Source organism: Seriola aureovittata, chromosome 2 (genome assembly GCF_021018895.1).
Source record: "Seriola aureovittata isolate HTS-2021-v1 ecotype China chromosome 2, ASM2101889v1, whole genome shotgun sequence".
Lineage (NCBI taxonomy): Eukaryota > Metazoa > Chordata > Actinopteri > Carangiformes > Carangidae > Seriola > Seriola aureovittata.
Genome location: NC_079365.1, coordinates 13,876,814 through 13,895,088, shown reverse-complemented (window position 1 = coordinate 13,895,088; position 18,275 = coordinate 13,876,814).

Below are 18,275 nucleotides of genomic sequence, written 5' to 3'. Positions count from 1 at the left end.
AGGTTTGATCCCGTCTGTCTCTGCTGGGAAATCTTTGAGCAGCACAATGACCCTCTCCTGGAAGCTCAGTCATTTTATATAAATTATTAATGAAATAAATAAAGCGTAAATGCAGCTTTATGTATTTGGCCTAAAGGTAACTTCTGAACACAAACACCCAAACATTAGGGTTCAGCAAAACTGACATTGTTGTAGGCACACTTTAAAAAAATAAATAAATTTTAAAAAAGGGACAAAAAAAGGTATTTAACCTGATTCAGCTTGGAGTAATGGAGGGTGTATTATTGTACTGATTAATTACCTTTATTGATTATTTTACAACAAAGCAATCAATGCACTATTTGCTCCATAATCAACTATATCCCCACTAAGTAACTGGTTATATACCAAAGCCAACAAGCTTGTTCCATAAGCTGCCTGTCACAACATACTTAATATTGTGACAGACAGTCCTGATCTAAAATGTGGTATAAACTGTGTTGTTAATGTTTAAATTTCAACAATGTAGAATTTCAAATTTTATCTCATGTCTGGGTTGTTAATGTAAAAAAGAAAAGAAACTGACAATATTGAAACTAGAAACATACAGTATTTATTGCATCACCTTGGTATAATGTCTTTGGGGACCTGCACTAGACACTGACAGAATATGAGATGATGGGCCCCTGGGGATGGATGCCTTGCCTTCCAGCAGAGTCAGAGAGTCCATGTTGTATGCTGTCAATGTGAAGCAGAGGCCTAAATGTCCTTAGGAAAGCCCAAAGATTCCTTCTTAGCACAAAGAGAGGAAGCAAGGCGAAACAGCTAGCCAGACTGTGTATGAGGTGATAAAATCTGCTCCTCTAAAGCTCACTAATTAATAGGTTAGATATTATTTGTTTAATTGGTATGAAAACAAAATTGCAAAAAAGTCCAGTTCTGGATTTATTGTGGGTTATATGCCTGACTATATTGGCCGGGAGCAGTGACTTCCTTAGGTGTCTACTGGGAGTCTCCCTCCTGCCTCTAGTCTTTATGCTAAGCTAAGCTAACCGACTGCTGGCTCCAGCTTAATATTGTACAGACATGAGTGTGATATTAATCAAATATAAAATGTTTCCGTTAACGTTTTCCTTTAACTTAGGCTTTGGAACCTCCAACCTTTGTCTACTAGGGTCAATCAGTAATTCTGCTGTTATAAAACTCATCAATCTACAAATGGCACGTGTTATTGTAACCTAGTAGTACAGACAGAGTTTCTAATGCTTTAGTCTGAGATATCTGATTTCTGTTTGAGATCGTTTTTGTCCATTTCACCGTAATCTGAAAAGTGTTTTTGAATGTTATAGATTTAGGATTTGTTGCAGAGTTAGTACATGTAAATATAAAGTAAAACTTTTCTAAACACACATTTATTGGTGAAATTAAATATATTTTGCTGCTGGCCAACTGGAACTTGTTCAAAGGCCTTTGGGGTGTTTAAAAACTGCACTGTGGACACCACTCGCATTGTTCAACCAGAGAGCTGAAAGTTGATTCAGCAGTCACTCCGTGCATTAGTTACATCTGGCAAATCATAATTTCCCACCATTAACCTGCAGTGCTTGTGGTGTGGTTGCTATGGCAACGACTCCCTCCCAGGAAAGGCGATGCAGCATATCCACTGGTTTATTAGATCTCTGATCACACAGCTCCCTCCACATGGCCATCTGGGAAAACCAGTCACACAGAAACATATGCCCCCCATTTTACCTTTCACAAATCTTCTCATCATTTTGCCGCATTACACTGAACTGAAGGGGAGACAAGGTGTCATTTTTCTTGTCAGCGCTTGTTTTCGGGCATAGATGGGAAGGATATTAAATAAGAAGTGTTGAGGAGTGATGAGATAAATGCTGGAGGAAAATAAAGTGAATGCTGAAATTGGCAAAGACATACATGGACACATATCATGACTACGCTGCAAGTGAAATGCTAATGCCTCATCTTTACCAGAAGCCTTTGACAAAGTTCACCCGCAGTTTATTTGGAATATGTTGAAAAGCATCTGTTTGAACACAAGAGAGACAGGCAGATTTATTTGTAAGATAATTGAGTACTTTTCGATTAGATTTTCTTGATTAAAGATGATCTTAATTGGTATGAATGTGAACAGCTTGATGCTGTCTTCAGTTGTAACTGGAACAGATGCCTGCCTATGAACATTTAGCACATTTACCACCTTGTTGTAACATTATGTCACTATCACACCATTCCTGGTACCATTGCCACCTTCTGCCAGGCTAGACCAAACACTGCTGATGTAATGCAGATGTTGTTTCTCACACACACACACACACACACACACACACACACACACACACACACACACACACACACACACAAACACACACAAACACACACACACACACACACACACTAACTAACTAACTAACTAACCCTAACCTACACTAATCTAATACTATTTTTGGTGATGGTCCAAATCTCTGTCTGTGTCTCCAATGAAGGAGGGAAAAAGAAAGCAGGGACAAAAGGCATCACACAGACGGTGGACACAGAAACACATTACACCATAATAGAGTCCAATACAACAATAGCACAAACTACAACCTCAGACGATCACCTCTTCTCAGTCTCAACACAAACCAAACATTAGCTTCACTGAGGTAGAATTTATGTTATATTGGTTTCCAACAGAGTGTACAGGTGATAGTATTATCGTTTGCCCTGTAGCTTTCACCTGGCTTTGTTTGGTAGATCTATATCATACCATATCATATTACCACACCCTAATAATTTAAAGGAATTTAAAGGAATGGTTTGAGGTTTTAGGAAATACATGTAGCCAGACAGTTTTCTTAGCTTAGCAAAGATTGCCTGGGTCTGTACACAGGTACAAAAAAACAACCTATGAAGCTCACTAATTAACATGTTGTATTTAATTTGTTTAACATGAAGTTGTGGTTTTACAGGGGGTTATCAGTTTGCCAGGCAACCAGAGGAGTCTCCAGGAAATAATTGCACTCAGCTAAGAATAGTCTGGAAAATATCCCCGGGTAAAATCACAACTTGTTGTTTTTTCACACTATTTTTTTGTATGGATTAAACAGACAAGATATAATGTGTTAAATAAGGAGCTTTAGAGGCACAGGTAGGCAGTTATTGTAACTAGAGTAACAAGAGTAACAAAACCTCCATTTCCAGTCTTTATGCTAAGCTGACATAATGAGCTGGAAGCCTGGCTAGCTGCCGTGGGAAAAGTCAGTCCTACCTGGCAAGTTTAAGTTTTCAAATTCACCATTCCCTGGTAGGACCACATTCAGGAGGCCAACACCAGTAGAAGGCAAAGTAGGTGACTCAAGGCTTTGGGTGGGGTACCTGGGTCACCTGAGTGACTTCTCTATGAATAGTGTGAAACATTTTTTTTTTTCCATGCTGTGTACAAACTGTGTCAATCATTACCCATCCTAGATAGAAATGTAGGGCACTCCTCTTCGAGTGGTGTTGGCATTGAATGTTTACATCCAGTTGCACTGCCAAGGCTCAAGGTGAGCGTGAGTGTGCAATGTCTCATCAGAATCAGTCTTAATAGCCACAGAGGTGATGAGGTCCTGATTCCTATTACACGTGTCACTTTGCATTAGTGTCCACATTAGAGCCTGCCACTCCGCAGCCAATCAGAGACACTTAACAACAAAATCAACAGATCCCTTTATAATTGCTCCTGAGCAAAGCAATTTAGCAGAGGCTCTGGGGGATTGACTTTCATTTGGGTTTGTCAAACACAGGCCGTGCTTGATTTGTTTTGGCCCAATGGAAAATTAAAATAGTTTCTGAAGAATGTGTGTGTGTGTGTGTGTGTGTGTGTGTGTGTGTGTGTGTGTGTGTGTGTGTGTGTGTGTGTGTGTGTGTGTGTGACTTTGTGAGGTAGCTGTTTGTACCAATTTGCTTTATGCAAAAATAAATTAATAAAGGTAATTGTTCTTGGGTGTGCTGTCTTGTGATAGAATAGAATAGTAGAACAATAGCCTCTTGTTAATCAATTTTATTTATCATCCTTCTTATGTTCCCCCTCAGAAAAACAAGAACATTAACCAGCCAAGGTTTTTTTCTTCCATTTAGTTCATCCCAACAAAATAAAAACATGAATATTTTATTTCCATGTTTCATCAGCATCGTCTCCATCACTGATGTTTTGCAGAGGAAGAGAAGAAAACTGCTTTAACTGCCAGAAGTTGACAAATAAGTCCAGTTTGTTTTTTAAAACATCACATTTTAGAAACAGTTGGGGAAAAATGTTCTTGACTTTTTAAAACTCTTTTCTATGCAATCCATTGCAAAGTAATACAACACAGACTTAAAGATGTCTTTACCATCTGTCTCTCATCTTTAATTAATAATCAACAGTATGTTGAGATCATGGAACCATACAGACTGTGTTGTGTCTCTAGAGATGAAGATAGAAAGGTTCTGAGTCAATAATCTAATAAATTTACTCTGCTTGTTGAGTTTTCTGTAAGGTCCCAACAACACAGTGTGTCTTTATTCTTAATATTGGGAAGAAGCAAATGAAGTGACCTCTGACATTTTCAGACGTTGCCGTTTGTATGGCACGGGATGGCAACGTCGTCTGGCGGTCAGTCGTTTGGTCCACCAATTTGGTCCAGGCTGAAATAGCAACCGAGATGACGAACACGTTATGCCTGCTTAACATCAGCATTTTGGCATGTTGCCACGCTGGTAGTAGCATTAGGCTAAAGCACTTGGCACACTGTTTAAAAGCAAGACCATTTGCAAGCATTGCTTTAAGCTGAACTCATCCTTTAAGATGCTGTATGCTTAAATTCAATAATATATACATTGAGTTATATTATATACTTTACTGTTATCATTATAATAAGTGTAATAGTCATTAGACCCAACTGAGTAAGCAAAGTAGCGTTTAAGAACCTGCAGCTCAGGGCTCTGGGTCTTGACAGGTAGCACTGTGTACACTGTGTGTGTAGAGGCAATTTTGTGTCTCGGCTCTTTTTTGTGTGTATACTGAGAAAAGGAAAGTGGGTGTCTCTCTCCCCATCCTCCATCCTCGTCCCTCCTTGTTCACCCCTCCCTCTCCTGTGCCAGCTGAACAAAGACAACTGCTCTTTGTTAGCTACATGCTCTGTCTGAGACTTGGAGTCAGAATGTGTCTTTTAACTGATGCTGGTTGTAGAGATAGTGGCGGTGCTGCTAATGTGTGCATGGGCAGCTGAGATTGGGGGAGGAAATAATCCTGAAGATAATGTTAGGCCTTATGCCCACTAGGTCTGTTTAGAGCATCAGCTCCTTCTTCAGACATTTTCAGTAGAGTGTGTGGGGAGCTGAAGCAGCTGTCTCTATAAAAGCGCTTTACCCAGCACCTTTTCTTGTTCAAAACATTCCACCTTTTTGTTGTGCTGCGCTGGGTGCTTCATCTTGAAAATACCCAAGATTTTCAAAGAAGCACTGCACATTTCCTGTCATGAGAATCAGATGCTGTCAAAAGATGCAGCAACCACACACAGCACTTTTTTTTTCTCCCTCACCACACCAAAGCAGTTTATCCCTACGGCCTGCCACTGCTTTTCTCCGAGAAAAAAAAAAAAAACCCCAGTGAGCACAAGGCTTTGGGTTAAATGACAGGCTCGGTTGCCCCACTTGGTAAGAAGTAAGGTGAATAAAAACATAGTGGAGTGATTAGGACCAGGGGAAGAGGATTTGCGTTGGGAGGAGAAGTGAAGGGAGTGATGGAATTTTCTATCCCTTCTGCCTCGCCCAGTTTTGTCCATATATGGCAGGACTGATGTGCTGGGAGCTGATGAAGTGGTTTACCAGTCTGTTCTGTGAGGGTAGTATTTGGGTGAGGGGGAGATGGGGGTTGGGTTGCCTCATTTGCTAGTCTGTTGTCTGTGAAATGCTTCTTTGTCTGCCTTTTCCCTATTTTTCACCTTATCTTGAGAGGCTAGTTTAGATTGTGGGTTATTTACACTGTACCCACTGTACCACAGTATTGTGTAGGAAGAGAAAGAGGTCTCTCGTAATGAATTATTTCTCCAACACAATGATAATGTTTGCATAATTAAATTGCGATGTGCATAAGCAGTTGTCGGTGGGATAAGATCTGTCAGTTTCTCTGCATGTGCACTGCACAAATGTTACAATGTACAAGAGTCTCCCTTAGAGGGTAAATCCTGTGGACTGTTAAAGTCACCTGGTGAATGGGATAATTTAGCTCAATTTCCTGGCTGGCTAATGTCAATAGATGGAGAGTTAAAGAGCGTGAAGAAAGTGGGCGGCTATTAACCCTTATAAATCACGCTGATTCTAGAGAGAGAGAGAGAACTGGAGATAGAGAGGGGGCGTGTGGAGGGTGTCAAGGACAGGACCGAGATTATAACTGAAAAAGTCTTTTAACTCTAAATGGAGTTTTTAAAAAAAACTTTCTCACATGCAGAGTAGACTATTATAGAAACACTGCCTGACAAACAAGACAAGCTGTTCATTCTTAGATCAATATTAGGCTTCCCTTAGCTGCCATCATTGTGTGTGATCATCATTGTGACACAAAGATGCCTCCACTTATAACCGTATAAACTTAAACCCAAATGTTCTGTTATAATGTGCTGGAATGTGTTGAACTCCACCTCTGCAGGAGATCCCTGCACACCCCCACAGCACTCTATCAGCTTCGGGTCTAATTGCAGCTGCAGGACTTATTGCAGTAATTGGAAAGCATTTGGGATTTAAAAAAAAAGAGCTTCATTAGGTTAAATCAATAAAAACTGCTCTTCAAAGAGACACAGTGAAGCAGGGCCGCAACTCTTCTGAGCCTCATTACATTTGAATAATTAGTAAATATCATTTCAAGTAAACAAACAACGTGGCCCTGCCTCTCTAACCTCGACATTCAGCTTTGCAATGACTTATTCAAACGTGTGGCAGGCTTTCATGCAACTCTGCCACCTTTACTGTAAACCACTCAGCACTGCAGAGGGGAAGAAGGTTGGAAAATGTATAAAGAATTCAACTTTAAGTTCTCAGCTCTAATAATGATGCTAGGCCTTTTAGTCCTGTCTCTATAGTGGTCGCTCTTCAATGATTCTGCCTCATACGTGTACCATATTTATCAGCTTCCTCTCGACTGTCAATGTTCCTATGTATTGCGTCTTGGCCACTTCACCTGAGGTCTGAACCCAACAAACTTTGCTCAGTTAAAGGTCGAAGACTTCCCTGATTGTGTTAGCTCCCTCAGTGGTGACGGTACTGTTTGCTCTGTGCCATTACTTTGCTTCAATCAGCTGAAAAGAGTACTGCTCACTGGTCAATGTGAGGCTGCCATCCCTCTTGATTCAGCCATGGCTTTCTCCTTTGGTGTCATTTGAGACAATGCATAATGCTTGTGTAACCACAGCACACAATTAAAACCACTGAAACGTGCACTTGTGCATGTGTGTTTTTCTTTCTGTTCCCTGCTGTGTAACCACGCTGTCCATCACTGACGAGACTACCATTATGCAGACTCTGAGGGCGTTCTCTGCTGCAGTCTTTTTTATGCCATCAGCTCCAGCGAAACTGATTTCCTCTGTCAATGTTGTCACAAGGAGTTTACTTGTTGTCAGATATCGTCTCGCACCAGCTGCTGGGTGATTCTAGTTAATCATCACTCTTAGGATGTAACATTCCTTGCGTGATAACACTAGTCTTGCATAGCCAAATCTCCACAGTGCTGTGTCAGCGCGGGAGAATGGTCTTCGCTGCATCCACTATCATTCTGCTATTTAGGTGGGGGGGGGGGGGATCTTTGCATTTCTTGAAACCAATCAAAAGTAGTGACAGAGAGGGGAACTTGTTTTCATGGCACATTTGTACGTGGAGCAAATAAAATGCAACAAAAAACAGCAAAAATTGTCGACTGTGTGATTGCACATCAAATCTTGCCATTTTCAGCGTGTAGGTTGCTAGCTTGCAGGTTGTTGTTGTTTCCCGCAGTGAAGGGGATTTTGAAAACAGTAACAGGCAGGGGAAGCGGAAAGGGAGGAGAATGCCACCTGAAATAGGAGCCCAAGAGCAGGCTGTCACCAGGTGTCACAGTTCATTTCAGGGGTATGTCCATCAATCAACTAAATGGCCTTTTCAGGTGTGGTGCTGCCATAGCAAACACAGAGTCAATCCACTGCTGTCTCCACCAAACAGAAGGAAATACAGCACAGGTAGAGATTCAAATTAATTAGTCCCAGGTTCATATCAGTGACAACCTCGTGACTTATCCGCACCCTGCCTGCCACAGCTCTGTTACCCACTTTCCTCCCTCCCAGCACTGTGGTTCTTCTCACTAATCACATCTAGACAAACATGAAATTTAAATATTAACCAGCTCCTCAGACAAGAAATGACACGCACTCTGGGACAGCCATACAGATGGCAGTGGTGCCAGCAGGTGGAGACCAGCTCAGTGAAACTACAGCTGTACACCTACCAAACTTACGGCCAACTCATTAGAGATTTACACTGTAGTGTGATTGGAGTCACATAGCGTGAATGAGACCGTCGGGGTCAGAGGTCAGGCACATACAGATGATTGCTAGTTTTGAATATGTTGGTTCCTCTCGAGGGTGTGGAGAGTAATCTTAGTGTAAAAATCAAAGAATGTCAGCCAACATGTTTAACTGAAAAATTAATGCTCTTTCCAATTTCAAAGTGCTCTAGTCGGCTTACATACAGGAAGTGGTTTACTTACTGTGGAGTTAAGTGAACGGAGGCTGCCATTAGCCATCAGCCTGCTATTTTATGATGACTTTGCTTCCGAGTAGCTGCTGACCAGTTGGAGACAGAAGCAGTCTGGGTTTTACTGCGGGGAAGCTGAATAAGAAGAAAGGCATGACTGAGAATTTCCCTTCAGCCACTGCAGCTGTGAAGTGTTGAGTTCACATCAGGGTTACAGTATCATTAGATTACTGTGCTATCATCCATCTCAGGCAACAGTCAGAGACATCTCTGTTCATTTGACCCAGAGCCAAAGGCAATGTAGTCATGCCAGAAGTACTTTTAAGAATGCTGCATAATACTATTCTCCTACAGTCCCACTGTCTACCAGTGGCATCTCGCTTCCATCATGGAAATGAGCCAGTGTGTTCAAGCACGCCTGTAGTCCCCACTGGAGAGTATGGTTCCATTTGGTATTTAAATGGGTCAAACTGTGGTGATTTATTCATGCTCGGAGTCTTTAGTGCCACTCAGCCTGACAGGCAAGCTCCAGGCTCACCCCCTCTGAACATAAACTCTCATCTCTCGCCCCACGCTCATACACATCTATGTAACATATACAGTCTTTACAGGTGTATTTCTTTTTCTTTTAGGTGTTTATGTATCTAAATACAAATCTATTTCAAAATTACAAAAGAAATTGTTTTTTGGACTAATTATGGATAAACTCATAAATAGGGGTCATTTCTAATATACAGCTGAAAGAATGGGTCAAGATTCAAGTAGTCGATCAAGCAAAAATAATTTTGATAATCAATTAATCAGTTCAGTCATTCAGACATTACTGAAATGTAAATATTTGCTCTTTCTTGTAGATTTTTTATTTTAGTAAGTTCAATAACTTTGGGTTTTGAACTGTTGGGCAGACAAAAAAAGCCTTGGGCTTCAACAAACTGTGATGGGAATTTATTTTTAACACACCATTTCATCATTTTATAGGCCAAACAATTGATCAATTAATAGAAATAAAAAAATCTGCAGATTCATTGTTAAATGGCTCAGATTTGATATACTTTCACACATTTCTTTTGGTCAATGAAAGAGAACTGTTGGGCAGACAAAAAAAGCCTTGGGCTTCAACAAACTGTGATGGGAATTTATTTTTAACACACCATTTCATCATTTTATAGGCCAAACAATTGATCAATTAATAAAAATAAAAAAATCTGCAGATTCATTGTTAAATGGCTCAGAATTGATATACTTTCACACATTTCTTTTGGTCAATGAAAGAGAAGGGAAAGTGACATGATCTGAGACAGTGAAAAATATCCTATAACATGAATCTGGCTCACAAAAAAATCAGATTCAAGGACACAATAAAAAAAAAGCCTATATAACTACGCGTCCTCTTATGCCTCCTTAGCTCTAGTGGACTTATGTTTGTATGTCTTCCACCAACATGCTTTCAGACAGTGCTGTCAGATGAGATATCCAAACCCTCTCAATCTCCCTTTGAAATCTGCAGGCTGGTGCTTCTGCTTTCATTGACTGCAGGTCACCTTTATCAGAGGGCTGTATAAAAGAACAGCTGCATTGTTCACTGCACTCAAAAAAAAAAGAAAAAAGAAAAAAGATATACACTTGAGACAAACATATATGTACAGAGCCACTGACACACAGGCGTTGCACTGTGACTGTTCACTCCTGGGAGGTGTAAATGATGGAAAGTCGTCACAAAGACCCCTCACAGTGTTAAAAATAGGATGAGATTCTTATCAGGGTCACCATACAGCTCGGCTTGATTCCTTTTCTTACACATCCATAGCCTAAAGAAAGGTCTTTGCTCTTTCTATCATAATTGTGTCTAAAACTGCCATCTTGCACAAAAGGTGTCAGCCTGCACTTGAATACAGAATTCTGTTGTATGGACATCGTCACACAATAATTATACTATACCATCATCTCTATCCACCTCTGTTAAATATGCTATGTCTTAAAGGCTTGTTTTGACCTTTTAAATTTAGTGTGCTTACAATATGTTAATTTAAGTGCCTCTGTTTTTACTACCTTCCGTGTTATAAATGGCCACTCAGATGAACCACGTTTTTTTTGTTTTTTGTTTTTTATTGCCTCTATTTAGATATCCAACAGCTGAGGTGGGTGACTGAAGTAACTAAGGATGAAATGCAACCGGGTTTCTTGTGGTAATACCCAACAGCAGCAATCAAAACCAACAGTTAAACTCTACCAATTGAATGTTTACAACAACAAAAAATACAACAATATGAGATCCTGACAATATCATGATTGTATTCCTTCAATGAAAATTATGTTTCATGATAAAAGACGCAGGATCAGTTTTAATGCCACTATCAACACAGCAGGGACTTAAGCATAAGCGAATTTAGTAATAGCCTTGTATTAGCCTACTAAAATGTAATACTAAACTAACAGGGTATTTCCCTAGATGTTTGAATTATGGGTCTGATGTTTTCCTAGTTTCAGTTTAGTCTAAACCACCTGCAGATGCCGGTTGCAAAGGGGGGACCCAGCGACTACTGACACAGTTTTTTAGGCCTGGGAAATCCACAGCAATTACACTAATACGGCACCCTCTCAGCAGGCTCATTTGTTTAGGTTCCAATAGAGCCGACCAGATGGTCCCCTGAGCCCAGTGTTCTTCCATATTCATGAGATGAAGTTTGACCCTGCCACCTCTGTAAGGGTTGACCTCTAACCTGGACTCTTTAGGACATCAATGGGATCTGGTAGAGGGCAGAGGGAGAAGCATCGCACCAGGCACACCAACCCCCACTCACAGTCCCACGGGTGAGCTCCCAACCCCTCCGACTGAAGGCATTGGATATGTGTGAACACCAGAGTGAGCCCAAGCTAGGCGAGCCTTCACACGAGTTCCCAGGCTTTGGCGGGGCGTCGTCCCTGGAAGTGGACATCTGTCCCAGCCACACGCAGACACAGTCCTTCACACTGAGTGGTGGATGGGGTTTGGAGAGCAAAGACAAAGCAAGGGAATCAGATTATTATGTCAAACCATGTCAACAATGCTCAAGAACATAGCAGTGAACTCTGACCTCCCTGCAGGATGTTTTTTGTGAGCGAACCCAACCTCTGGGACCGTTCGGTGGGATTATCAGTCAAATAAAGTAAACATAGTAACTGTAAATCAATGGATTGCATGATTGATATAATATCTGGTGTGAAAAAATCTCAGATGAGACCAGCTGTCTGTTTCCACTCTTTCACCTCTTTCGCTATTTTGAAAAAGATCATTTCAGTGTGGTTTTGCACAAAGTGTGATGCTTATGAAGAAAAGAATAGAGCGAGAGGGTTAAATTAATCTAAACTCTTCAGGATATCTGAATCACCAAGTGACGCAACACGCTCTGCTTTGCTAAATAAACTGTATTTAACGTGTTGCATTATATTGTGAAATGGACTAATAAGGCTCTTAATGCCACATTATTAACAAACAAAATTTTCCTAACATCTCTTGTGTAAATTAGGTCTGTGTATATCAACTGTAATTGCTGAGAAATGACAAAATGAAACCCTGAAACCTTAAATCAAATAGTTCTAAGCAGTGCTGGTCTTTAAGGAAAATCTCATATGAAATAAAGCTCCGAGCAATAAAACAAATTAACATAATAAACAAGTTCAGTACTCCTTAAATAGTATAAAGAAGAAAACACCACGCTCCACCATAAAGTCAGCCAAAACCAACCCATATAGACATATTGTGCAATGGTGCTCCTGCTGTGCAGGCAGTGAACCGCTGACAATAATGTATAAGAAATAGATGCAGCTTCTGTTTTTTTATTCCAAAAGCACAGCCTGCAGCCACTTTTAATGACCACGTCTGTTTACTCGCAGCCATTCTCCTGTCACTCATTCATTCCACATCATTGGCGTTTTCGATTTGTGATTCCCAGAGACTGTAGCCACCTCAACTGAACCAATCAAAAGAAATGTAACAAGAAAGTGAAGCTTGCAGAGCGACTGGCCAATAACAGCATTTTGACTAGTTTTGAACTGGCCAAATCTATTAATTACAGCTATTTTATTTTTTATTTTTTTAAATCAAGACCAATTCATTCATTCACCCCATTGCTGAATATTTAGTATATAAAGCCCTGGGATAAGTGGAGGTTTGCTCAGGTTGAAATATTGTCAGCTCTTCCCCTCAGTTTGTGCCACCCTGAGCAAATTCGCACTTACTCACACACCTTTCATTTGACTCTGTATGCAATCATGCTGACTCCAAAATTCGCCTCTGGTTCTGTCTGAACTCACAGCGAGGGACTAAAAGTCAGGTTTTTGCTGCATCACTTTCAACCATTTGTTTTATAATCTTTCTCTTGCGGTTCCCCCCGGCTACATAAACCTGTAATACTAAATCACTGGAGTACGCCTTTAAGATATGGTTTCTAAGACATTCTCCTTATGAAGTGTGTGATGAACAGACTGAAAAAATAAGACAACTCGTGTGTTATGTGAAATACTGTATCATCTAAACTCTGCAGTTGAGTTAGCAGGTAAAAATTATGTCATTTTTACAACAGCATAAAAGAGTGTAGAGTCTATAGAAGCAGTTGATTGCCTAATCAATAATGTTCCAATTCTGAATGATATTAAGTGATACGATTAGATGAAAGTATATATAACACCACATGGCGGTAACCTTAGCTTTTTCCTCTTTAGCTGCTGTGATGGCAGAAATATCAGCATGGTTGTTCTTTATAAGTGATTCTATCTGGGCCTATTCGACCACAGTAGTTTACAGGGGCTGTGTGCCTGCGTAGTGGAGATGAGCCAGAGTGGAGATAACACTGCACATCCATCTGACTAATTGGCTCTACAGTGCAGGACGAGGGGGAAAAAAAAAAAACCTCTGATTCATAGGGCTTTAAAAATATCTATACTTCTCTATCAGCTTACACTCAAGTCTGAATTTAGAGCCCATTTACCAATTAAAAAATTTGTGGACATTTTGTGTCATTTAGGACATTCTGTCTGCAATGTTGGGTTAAGCCCATGACACAGACTCATTGTGGGCATTTGTTGCATGCTGAGTGTGTATTGTAAAGCAGAAAAGAGATACAAATGTGAAACCCCGGAGCGATGCCACCTCTTGCAGGCTAAAAGCCTTCAGAGAGGGTTTGTACAAAAGAGATTCATGCATATAAGCCGATTATGTTCCCTCCAGAGATGATCATGTAACATTTTATTTTGGGGTGGCCGCGAATTATCCACCAATTATATACACAATGGCATCTAATTAACTATTCATTCATAATTTGCGGCTTCTCTCTATTGTCTTCGATAGGCTTTACCAGGGACATTGGTGGTTTTGGTGTCTCTTTCACACAACTGTGCCCCTGGGGGAATGTCATACACAGGGCTGACATACTATCTCATGACACAGGGTAGACAGTCCTGTCTAGGCCTGTCACACCCCTCTGCATTGCCACCATGGATACCTGTCACAATTTCCACCATCACATGTCACATGGATTCCTGCCACTGTCAATACAGTCCTTTTTCACAGCGGCTCCAGGAAGTGACAGCGGGGTAGTTTGTGGGAAGTTTGATGGCAGTGATGTATATTTGACAGTATCTGCACTGGGCCTTATTTCCGATGTTGGTGGGTGTAATCACTGCGTGCATCATAAGGTGTCCATGTCAGATTAGAGAGAGAGAGGGAAACAACAGAAAAGTGAGTAAATGTGTTTAAACAATATTAATAAGGGAAACTATACTTATTTCTCTCCACTTGCAGAAAACATGATTGTAAGCTTTCATATCCATTTACTCATATCTTCTATGGAGCTGATACATGAAGCTCACATTCAGCTACAGGCTGTTTTCAGAAGCTGCTTCACATAAACTGTTCCTTACCCCTGCACTAGAAAGCTGTAACACATAACATTGTTATAGTCTGAGCACAGAGCATGACAATGAGAGTTTATTGTATTACAGTGGGGAAGATGATTTTTAGATTGCAGTTTTACACATAATTTCGCAACTCTTGCTCTCCATCTCATCATAAACCTATATTTTCTTAAAGTTTATATTACCCTGTATCTTAAACATTACTTTCTCGACAAGACGTTATGTGCAGGGGTATTTTTTCGGTCAGGCACAGTGACTCCATAGTTGAACCGCAAATTGTTGTTTTTACACTCTGGCTTTTGTACAGATTAAACAAGCAAGATTTAACAAATTGAAATGTTGTAAAACCCTCCTCATCCTCCTCAAGCATCAGGTCAGCATCAGTGAAATCGGCTTCAACTAGGAACAGATATGTACCTGTCCCCTAAAGAAAAAGCCCTTGACCTCCCTGTGACTCTAGAGTAATGGAATAATGTCTAGGTGTCCATGCAGACACTTCAGATCTGACTAAGACTCACTTCTCTCTTGCAGGGATCAAGGACTGCACAGTCGATATCCCACAGATGGAGAGGGAACAATGTGATCCATGCAGCCATTGGAGCTTCTTGACTCATTACTGGGAATGGGAGGCCTGGGGTAAATGGGGAGAAGTACAAGGTAAAGAGGTGGCAAATGATCCCACAGCTGTAGGAACAGGAGACGCTGCATTAGCCCTGTAATGATGCACTGAGAGGTTACAGCCTGTAGGAAGCTTTTCATTTCAAAGGGAAGTTAAAGCTGCGGGGACGGCGTGCAGCGTGATACTGAAAAGATCAAAGCAGTATCAGGTATTCACTATAACTGACATGGTGCTTTAGGGTTATTCAATCGTTAGGTCAATAAGAAATTTTGACCTCTGACCTCATCACATAACTTCCATCAATTCATCTGCCACCTGACTGGCACGCCTCATTAAGCTCTGGAGTTGGCTTAATCAGTTTAATGACAATGAAACCATTAAGGAAAATACATGTGCTTGTTTTGCATGTGATTCATCATCCCAAAAAAGCATGCTGTAGTGATGCCATTAGTTTGTCAAGTTGGATGCATTCATTACATTTTGTTTACCACAGCTTCAAATGGAGCAGTACAAGTAGCAGTATGCTTATTAATTACTGAGGCAGCAGACAAATCAGTGCAAGGTTACAGTAAAGTGCAGTGCAAAGATCAGTTGAACAACAGCTGAAACCACTGTGCTTTTATGTCAATGACTCAATATACACACATTTACACACACACACACACACACACAGAGGTGGTACTGTATATACTGAAACAAGTGATCGACCTGCCTGCCAATCATGTGGTTACTCTATGGTGACTGATTGGTTCCACTCAGTGCCCCCACACCATCACTCAGAGGGCGGAGAAACTACCTTCATCAATATTCTTTTTTTTTTCTCATCTATATTCATATCCTCATTCATATTCATCACTGGTTACACACAGCAGATTAGGGAGCTTTGTGTGCATTTCTGCGTATCATGGTTTGAGATGATGAGGTGGAGGACTGTTATGGTGTCACTGAAAGTGACAGTGACACTTTGGGTCTATGGGTTTCTTGAGTTATTCTTGCTAGTTTATGTACACAATTAACAAACAAAACAACATATTTTTTGTTGTTTTTACATTGTTTGCTCATAGTTAAGATGTCAAACATGTTTTTTAAAAAATCAATGCTATTTGCTATATTGCGAGTATTGATTGATTGATTGTCTATTGTGCTCAATACTCAATACTCAATACTGTGCCTTGACTCCTCCCTGTGTAGACAGACAAAGGCCACAGCTGTTGCTGCTGCTCTGCTAATGCTACACTGTCTGTGAAGGCATAGTGTGAGGCTGATGGAAATGTCTTTAGTTATGCAGATATTTGGTCCAAATATATTGGACAAATTGAAAATTGACCTAATGATTTGACACTGGATGGAAATTGAAGGGATCACCATAATTATTACAATTCAGGGACATCAATGTCTCTACCAAATTTGATGGCAAACCATTTAAAATTGTTGAGATAGTCCACCAAAAAACAAAACTATCAACTTCATGGTAGAATTAAAGGAGCTATTAATACGTTTTGCTTTTGCTACATAGCCAACATTAGCATTAACAGCTATTTACAAACCAGTCTTACCAAGAGCTTCAGCCAGTGTTGCATTTACATTACAAGTAGTGCTGCTCAGAGGGCAGCGCTACTTCTTTGGGGCAGACTGGATGCTACAATGACTAAGTATCAGAAAGTGACAAGATGGGCTGACTGGGCCTGGGCTAGCTGCTTAGCATGCTATCTTCAGTAGAGGAAAAGTATGTGATAAAAATAGAAGTAAAACAAGAGGGTTGCTTTCCACATCTGGACAGAGCTAAAAGAATTAAGTTTCACACTGAACTTGCAACGTTTCTTCGAGACAGCTAGTAATGCTAATGTTGGCTATGTAGCAACAGCAAAATCTACAAATAGCCCCTTTAATGCAAAAGCCAGGGATAAGCATTGTCTGGGGAACATGAATGTCATTGTATGTGCCAGCCAGCCCATCCAGTAGTTGTTGAGATATTTCAGTCTAGACCAAAGTGGTGGTCCCACTGACCTACAGACAGCACACTGAAACCCCAATGTTAATGCTAACATGTATAAAAAATAATTATTTTTCAGTTAAGATGCCTCCTTTAAAAAAAAAAAACATTAAAAAAGAGCATACAATGCCAGTCATTCACCACCTGAGAATACGTCAGTGCAGTACATTATCATAGTAAACATCTATCATCATTTATCTTGTGCTCGTGGGTGTAGCAATGATGGCTCCCATAAGTAATTCAACTCTGACTCATGTAGAAGTGCTGTTGTTGTATTCCCCAGTGTTCTGTAACTCTCTGAGTGGAGGAGGGCTTACTATCAGCACAGAGAAAGACCATTCAGTCAAGACTGGACACACTCTCCCTCATCATTCATCACTCCCTGAGAATAATTCACTCAGCTGTCCGACTTTGATTAATAACACTGCAGCCACGTAGAAAGAAAGATCTTGATTCGTTAAAGGTTGTCCAATTAATTTCCCCTTTTCAAAAAAGGTGTGTATGTGTTTTTCTTGGCTGTTCTTTTGTTTAAGTTATATTCCATCCTTGTCACTTCCCTTCTCCTCCCTTTGTGCCTGCTAACAACCTCTCCCCTAATTCCCCCCTCCTTTCTTCCACCTGTACTGTTCATTTTCCTCCAATCAGCCTCTAATTGGTTCACACTATGAAAAAGGCAGAGATAGAACGGTCTGTCATACACACACTCATCACCAGACACGTGTAATGGTGGAGAGAAAACAGAAGTGTGGCTGGTAAAGCTTGTTAAAAATGTACTATTGTGCTCATCACTTTTAATGACTTTGTTCCCTCTCTCCGCATGCTTTGTATCGTAATGCTCTCAATAATAGTTTACCATGTGCCATACTAAATGTCACATCTTGATCCATTGAGACGTTCTTTTAAGTATCTTTGCTCATGAACATACATTCCCTGGGACAGCGCATGCCTTGCTTCTGCGTGTCCTTACCGTGTGTTTGTGTTTGTGCCATGGACAGGGGTAAAATTTATGGTCAAAAACAGACCTAATGAGATGAATGAATAGCTCTTTGT